Source organism: Schistocerca americana, unplaced genomic scaffold, assembly GCF_021461395.2.
Source record: "Schistocerca americana isolate TAMUIC-IGC-003095 unplaced genomic scaffold, iqSchAmer2.1 HiC_scaffold_380, whole genome shotgun sequence".
NCBI lineage: Eukaryota > Metazoa > Arthropoda > Insecta > Orthoptera > Acrididae > Schistocerca > Schistocerca americana.
In genome coordinates, this window is record NW_025726105.1 from 102,501 (window position 1) to 110,000 (window position 7,500).

The 7,500-nt window shown below is 55.6% G+C and overlaps 3 non-coding genes across 3 annotated transcripts in view; all 3 read right to left on the reverse strand.

Moving 5' to 3' along the window:
- The window catches only part of LOC124581905, a 4,221-nt gene extending 2,888 nt beyond the window's left edge, over positions 1 to 1,333 (reverse strand). Inside the window, exon 1 of the ribosomal RNA XR_006973554.1 lies at positions 1 to 1,333. This exon is cut by the window's left edge and continues 2,888 nt beyond it. This is a non-coding gene — a ribosomal RNA (large subunit ribosomal RNA).
- A 188-nt stretch (positions 1,334 to 1,521) lies between these two features.
- On the reverse strand, positions 1,522 to 1,676 carry LOC124581883. The gene has a single exon (XR_006973534.1). It is a non-coding gene; the product is annotated as a 5.8S ribosomal RNA (ribosomal RNA).
- Positions 1,677 to 2,027: 351 nt separating this feature from the next.
- Positions 2,028 to 3,937, reverse strand: LOC124581899. The gene has a single exon (XR_006973548.1). It is a non-coding gene; the product is annotated as a small subunit ribosomal RNA (ribosomal RNA).
- Positions 3,938 to 7,500: the final 3,563 nt, after the last annotated feature.

A 7,500-nucleotide genomic window follows, 5' to 3' on the forward strand; every position in this document is an offset into this window, starting at 1 on the left:
TCGCTTTACCGGATGAGACTCGTACGAGCACCAGCTATCCTGAGGGAAACTTCGGAGGGAACCAGCTACTAGATGGTTCGATTAGTCTTTCGCCCCTATACCCAGCTCCGACGATCGATTTGCACGTCAGAATCGCTACGGACCTCCATCAGGGTTTCCCCTGACTTCGTCCTGGCCAGGCATAGTTCACCATCTTTCGGGTCCCAACGTGTACGCTCTAGGTGCGCCTCACCTCGCAATGAGGACGAGACGCCCCGGGAGTGCGGAGGCCGCCGCCCCGTGAAGGGCGGGGAAGCCCCATCCTCCCTCGGCCCGCGCAAGGCGAGACCTTCACTTTCATTACGCCTTTAGGTTTCGTACAGCCCAATGACTCGCGCACATGTTAGACTCCTTGGTCCGTGTTTCAAGACGGGTCGTGAAATTGTCCAAAGCTGAAGCGCCGCTGACGGGAGCGATTATTCCGCCCGAGAGCATCCCGAGCCAACAGCGGCGCGGGTCCGGGGCCGGGCCAGGTAGGTCCGTCATCCGGGAAGAACCGCGCGCGCTTGCCGGGAGCCCGAGCGCCCAAAGGGGCGAATCGACTCCTCCAGATATACCGCCGGGCAGCCAGCCAGGACACCGGGGCTCTGCCCAACAGACGCGAACCGAGGCCCGCGGAAGGACAGGCTGCGCACCCGGGCCGTAGGCCGGCACCCAGCGGGTCGCGACGTCCTACTAGGGGAGAAGTGCGGCCCACCGCACACCGGAACGGCCCCACCCCGCGGCGAGTGGAAAGGCAACCGGACACGACCCCGCCGCGGATTGCTCCGCGCGGGCGGCCGGCCCCATCTGCCGAGGGCGGAGGCCAGTGGCCGGATGGGCGTGAATCTCACCCGTTCGACCTTTCGGACTTCTCACGTTTACCCCAGAACGGTTTCACGTACTTTTGAACTCTCTCTTCAAAGTTCTTTTCAACTTTCCCTCACGGTACTTGTTCGCTATCGGTCTCGTGGTCATATTTAGTCTCAGATGGAGTTTACCACCCACTTGGAGCTGCACTCTCAAGCAACCCGACTCGAAGGAGAGGTCCCGCCGACGCTCGCACCGGCCGCTACGGGCCTGGCACCCTCTACGGGCCGTGGCCTCATTCAAGTTGGACTTGGGCTCGGCGCGAGGCGTCGGGGTAGTGGACCCTCCCAAACACCACATGCCACGACAGGCGGCAGCCTGCGGGGTTCGGTGCTGGACTCTTCCCTGTTCGCTCGCCGCTACTGGGGGAATCCTTGTTAGTTTCTTTTCCTCCGCTTAGTAATATGCTTAAATTCAGCGGGTAGTCTCGCCTGCTCTGAGGTCGTTGTACGAGGTGTCGCACGCCACACCGCCAGCCGGCTGTGCACGCTACCGAGTAAGTACCGGTATGCGAACCGCCAGGCGACGGGCGCGCATCGCACGTTTAAGGAGGCGCGGCCGGCCCCACAGGCGGCCGCGACGCTCCCAGGTCTGCGAAGCGGGGCAAACGCCGCGCGCTTCAGTATACGTAGCCGACCCTCAGCCAGACGTGGCCCGGGAACGGAATCCATGGACCGCAATGTGCGTTCGAAACGTCGATGTTCATGTGTCCTGCAGTTCACATGTCGACGCGCAATTTGCTGCGTTCTTCATCGACCCACGAGCCGAGTGATCCACCGTCCTGGGTGATCTTTTCTTAGTTTACACTGTCTCTTTCAAGACAGTTGCATAGGCGGGACGTAGGCGTGTGGCGGCCCCTGTTCAAGCGTTCTGTGTCCAACGGCCTCACGGCCGATGGGCGTCGTACGGCTCCACACCGGAGCGGACAGGCAGTCGGGCGAAAGTCATTCAAAACCGGCGCCAGGCGCCAGGTGCCGCAGGCCAGCCGCTCCAGCGCTTCAGCGCTCGTACCACACAACATTGGCGTTAGTTTTGAGAAGCACGCGTGGTTCCGCACGCGGCGCACGGCTACTGCGAGCCGTACAGGTAGCGTGTTGCGCGACACGACACGCACATCGAAAGACATGCAGTCTAGTCGGTAATGATCCTTCCGCAGGTTCACCTACGGAAACCTTGTTACGACTTTTACTTCCTCTAAATGATCAAGTTTGGTCATCTTTCCGGTAGCATCGGCAACGACAGAGTCAATGCCGCGTACCAGTCCGAAGACCTCACTAAATCATTCAATCGGTAGTAGCGACGGGCGGTGTGTACAAAGGGCAGGGACGTAATCAACGCGAGCTTATGACTCGCGCTTACTGGGAATTCCTCGTTCATGGGGAACAATTGCAAGCCCCAATCCCTAGCACGAAGGAGGTTCAGCGGGTTACCCCGACCTTTCGGCCTAGGAAGACACGCTGATTCCTTCAGTGTAGCGCGCGTGCGGCCCAGAACATCTAAGGGCATCACAGACCTGTTATTGCTCAATCTCGTGCGGCTAGAAGCCGCCTGTCCCTCTAAGAAGAAAAGTAATCGCTGACAGCACGAAGGATGTCACGCGACTAGTTAGCAGGCTAGAGTCTCGTTCGTTATCGGAATTAACCAGACAAATCGCTCCACCAACTAAGAACGGCCATGCACCACCACCCACCGAATCAAGAAAGAGCTATCAATCTGTCAATCCTTCCGGTGTCCGGGCCTGGTGAGGTTTCCCGTGTTGAGTCAAATTAAGCCGCAGGCTCCACTCCTGGTGGTGCCCTTCCGTCAATTCCTTTAAGTTTCAGCTTTGCAACCATACTTCCCCCGGAACCCAAAAGCTTTGGTTTCCCGGAGGCTGCCCGCCGAGTCATCGGAGGAACTGCGGCGGATCGCTGGCTGGCATCGTTTATGGTTAGAACTAGGGCGGTATCTGATCGCCTTCGAACCTCTAACTTTCGTTCTTGATTAATGAAAACATACTTGGCAAATGCTTTCGCTTCTGTTCGTCTTGCGACGATCCAAGAATTTCACCTCTAACGTCGCAATACGAATGCCCCCGCCTGTCCCTATTAATCATTACCTCGGGTTCCGAAAACCAACAAAATAGAACCGAGGTCCTATTCCATTATTCCATGCACACAGTATTCAGGCGGGCTTGCCTGCTTTAAGCACTCTAATTTGTTCAAAGTAAACGTGCCGGCCCACCGAGACACTCACTCAAGAGCACCCTGGTAGGATTGCAACGGGGTCCGCCTCGGGACGCACGAGCACGCACGAGGCGCGTCGCACGCCTTCAGCTCGCCCCACCGGCAGGACGTCCCACGATACATGCCAGTTAAACACCGACGGGCGGTGAACCAACAGCGTGGGACACAAATCCAACTACGAGCTTTTTAACCGCAACAACTTTAATATACGCTATTGGAGCTGGAATTACCGCGGCTGCTGGCACCAGACTTGCCCTCCAATAGATACTCGTTAAAGGATTTAAAGTGTACTCATTCCGATTACGGGGCCTCGGATGAGTCCCGTATCGTTATTTTTCGTCACTACCTCCCCGTGCCGGGAGTGGGTAATTTGCGCGCCTGCTGCCTTCCTTGGATGTGGTAGCCGTTTCTCAGGCTCCCTCTCCGGAATCGAACCCTGATTCCCCGTTACCCGTTACAACCATGGTAGGCGCAGAACCTACCACCGACAGTTGATAAGGCAGACATTTGAAAGATGCGTCGCCGGTACGAGGACCGTGCGATCAGCCCAAAGTTATTCAGAGTCACCAAGGCAAACGGACCGGACGAGCCGACCGATTGGTTTTGATCTAATAAAAGCGTCCCTTCCATCTCTGGTCGGGACTCTGTTTGCATGTATTAGCTCTAGAATTACCACAGTTATCCAAGTAACGTGGGTACGATCTAAGGAACCATAACTGATTTAATGAGCCATTCGCGGTTTCACCTTAATGCGGCTTGTACTGAGACATGCATGGCTTAATCTTTGAGACAAGCATATGACTACTGGCAGGATCAACCAGGGAGCTGCGTCAACTAGAGCTGAGCAGCCGGCCGCCCGGGAGTGTGTCCCGGGGGCCCGCGCGAACACGCAAGCGTCCGCTCAATTATTCTGCAAACAGGAGGAGGCTGAGCTCCCCTGCACAATACACCTCGAAACCCTCTCAGGTCCCGGCGGCGCGCAGCGCCGTCCTAAGTACTTGGTCGGGTTCGAGAGAGGCGCAATCGCCCGGAGTTTGGCGAGTAGACGCTTTAGGTGCGACCACCCGTGCTCCCAACTGAGCTTGCCGCTGCCGACAGAGGCCCGGGAGCGTGCTGTCGTGGCATTGCCGGCGGGAGACAACACGCGCCACCTACGGTGGCCGGCAGCTCCAACGCCAGCGCCACAGAAGGACAAAAGCCCCACTTGGGTGCCGAAGCGAACTCTCCCAGCACAGCGCACGCGCCAACACGTCCGCACAGCTGCGATACAATCCACCTGCGAGAACCGCAGAGGCGACCGAGCAGCAGACGGCGTCGCGGCGCCGAGCGCCGGGCGGCGGCGCATCCTCAGCGCACACAGTCCTCAATCGGACCAGCACACTGCAGATGTCCACCGCGCTTCGCACCGGGCCCGCGAGGACCTACTTTGGCCGCACGGCGCCGCGTGCAGGGTGCGCCGGCGCGCAGCTGCGCCGCCTGCCGCCTCCGTCGGCCGGCGCGCCTGCCACTGGCCGCCCCCACCAGCCGGCTGTAGCGCGTGCGCCCACGCACCGCGCGGCCAGCACGCCGGAAGGCCCCCCCTCACCGGCCGGGGACGGTCCCACCCAGCCACCGCCGCGTATCGCTTCACACCCACATGCCATTCACGTTCGTGGGCATGGTGGGTATCGCTGAAACAACCGGTTGGTAGCTCAACCGATCGTCGCCATCACTGATTCACCTCTAGCGAGAACAACCGCACCACAACGGTTTACCAGTTCTTCATTTGCGTAACGTCACCAGCAAACGTAGACGTCCATCGCCATTTGCAAATTCAACGATTGTTGCATGCCTGTGTCAGGTGTCACGACACACTATGTCTGCCCACATACACGCAACAACATGTGCACGCTTCGCGAACACGTGGAAGGTGGCCCCCGTACGTATGCGATGTCCATTGCGCGAACGACTGTCAACCGGCCTCTGTCGCATGTCGCAGATGTGGAACGCAGTGCACCATGCTATCACGGTGTGTGAGAAGAGACGACTACGTCTGACAACACGCGCCACTACATCAACAGACGGCTCATGCTGATCGCCATCCACGGCATACCATACTGCAATCCAGCTCTTATAGGGAGACGACACGTAGCTGAGTGCACAATATTTGGACCGTATGGTTCGCCGTTGTTGGCGCAGTCGTGGTACGGTCACACATGTACCACGATGTATCATTCAGTACATGAGGACCAATGTGCGGTACAGTGTGTGATTTGGACGTACAACATCAGCGGACAGTTGCCACAAGCCGTACCACAACGTAGGCTGTGCTTCGCCATGCGAATGCCAATGAACAACTGCGAAGGGCATTGAGCATGTACGTCCTGCCGCCATCCGCATTACAGTGTATAGCTGCAAGGTGTTTAACATGAAGCGATACTCTGGGGACCGGGCAGTGCGAGTAGCAAACTATATTGCGGGGGTTGCAGTTAGGCAACACTACACTAATTTAACGCGTCGTATGACAATTACAGAGCAGGTTAAGGCCCAACGTGTGTTGGGTTAAGGCCCAACGTGTGTTGGGTTAAGGCCCAACGTGTGTTGGGTTAAGGCCCAACGTGTGTTGGGTTAAGGCCCAACGTGTGTTGGGTTAAGGCCCAACGTGTGTTGGGTTAAGGCCCAACGTGTGTTGGGTTAAGGCCCAACGTGTGTTGGGTTAAGGCCCAACGTGTGTTGGGTTAAGGCCCAACGTGTGTTGGGTTAAGGCCCAACGTGTGTTGGGTTAAGGCCCAACGTGTGTTGGGTTAAGGCCCAACGTGTGTTGGGTTAAGGCCCAACGTGTGTTGGGTTAAGGCCCAACGTGTGTTGGGTTAAGGCCCAACGTGTGTTGGGTTAAGGCCCAACGTGTGTTGGGTTAAGGCCCAACGTGTGTTGGGTTAAGGCCCAACGTGTGTTGGGTTAAGGCGCAACATAGGTTAGGTTAAGGCGCAACATAGGTTAGGTTAAGGCGCAACATAGGTTAGGTTAAGGCGCAACATAGGTTAGGTTAAGGCGCAACATAGGTTAGGTTAAGGCGCAACATAGGTTAGGTTACGGCGCAACATAGGTTAGGTTAAGGCGCAACATAGGTTAGGTTAAGGCGCAACATAGGTTAGGTTACGGCGCAACATAGGTTAGGTTAAGGCGCAACATAGGTTAGGTTAAGGCGCAACATAGGTTAGGTTAAGGCGCAACATAGGTTAGGTTAAGGCGCAACATAGGTTAGGTTAAGGCGCAACATAGGTTAGGTTAAGGCGCAACATAGGTTAGGTTAAGGCGCAACATAGGTTAGGTTAAGGCGCAACATAGGTTAGGTTAAGGCGCAACATAGGTTAGGTTAAGGCGCAACATAGGTTAGGTTAAGGCGCAACATAGGTTAGGTTAAGGCGCAACATAGGTTAGGTTACGGCGCAACATAGGTTAGGTTACGGCGCAACATAGGTTAGGTTACGGCGCAACATAGGTTAGGTTAAGGCGCAACATAGGTTAGGTTAAGGCGCAACATAGGTTAGGTTAAGGCGCAACATAGGTTAGGTTAAGGCGCAACATAGGTTAGGTTAAGGCGCAACATAGGTTAGGTTAAGGCGCAACATGGGTTAGGTTAAGGCGCAACATGGGTTAGGTTAAGGCGCAACATGGGTTAGGTTAAGGCGCAACATGGGTTAGGTTAAGGCGCAACATGGGTTAGGTTAAGGCGCAACATGGGTTAGGTTAAGGCGCAACATGGGTTAGGTTAAGGCGCAACATGGGTTAGGTTAAGGCGCAACATGGGTTAGGTTAAGGCGCAACATGGGTTAGGTTAAGGCGCAACATGGGTTAGGTTAAGGCGCAACATGGGTTAGGTTAAGGCGCAACATGGGTTAGGTTAAGGTACAATATGGGTTAGGTTAAGGTACAATATGGGTTAGGTTAAGGTACAATATGGGTTAGGTTAAGGTACAATATGGGTTAGGTTAAGGTACAATATGGGTTAGGTTAAGGTACAATATGGGTTAGGTTAAGGTACAATATGGGTTAGGTTAAGGTACAATATGGGTTAGGTTAAGGTACAATATGGGTTAGGTTAAGGTACAATATGGGTTAGGTTAAGGTACAATATGGGTTAGGTTAAGGTACAATACGGGTTAGGTTAAGGTACAATACGGGTTAGGTTAAGGTACAATACGGGTTAGGTTAAGGTACAATACGGGTTAGGTTAAGGTACTTGGGGGGGGGGGGGGCCCGGTTTGTTGATTGTGATTATCGTAAGTAAATGACTGCGGCATCATCTGATTTGCCACGTCAGGGTGCACCTTTGGCTCATAACAGGCGGCGCTCTGATTCCATGCTTGTGGCAGACCTGTGTCTTTCATTCCTGCCATTGTTTGTG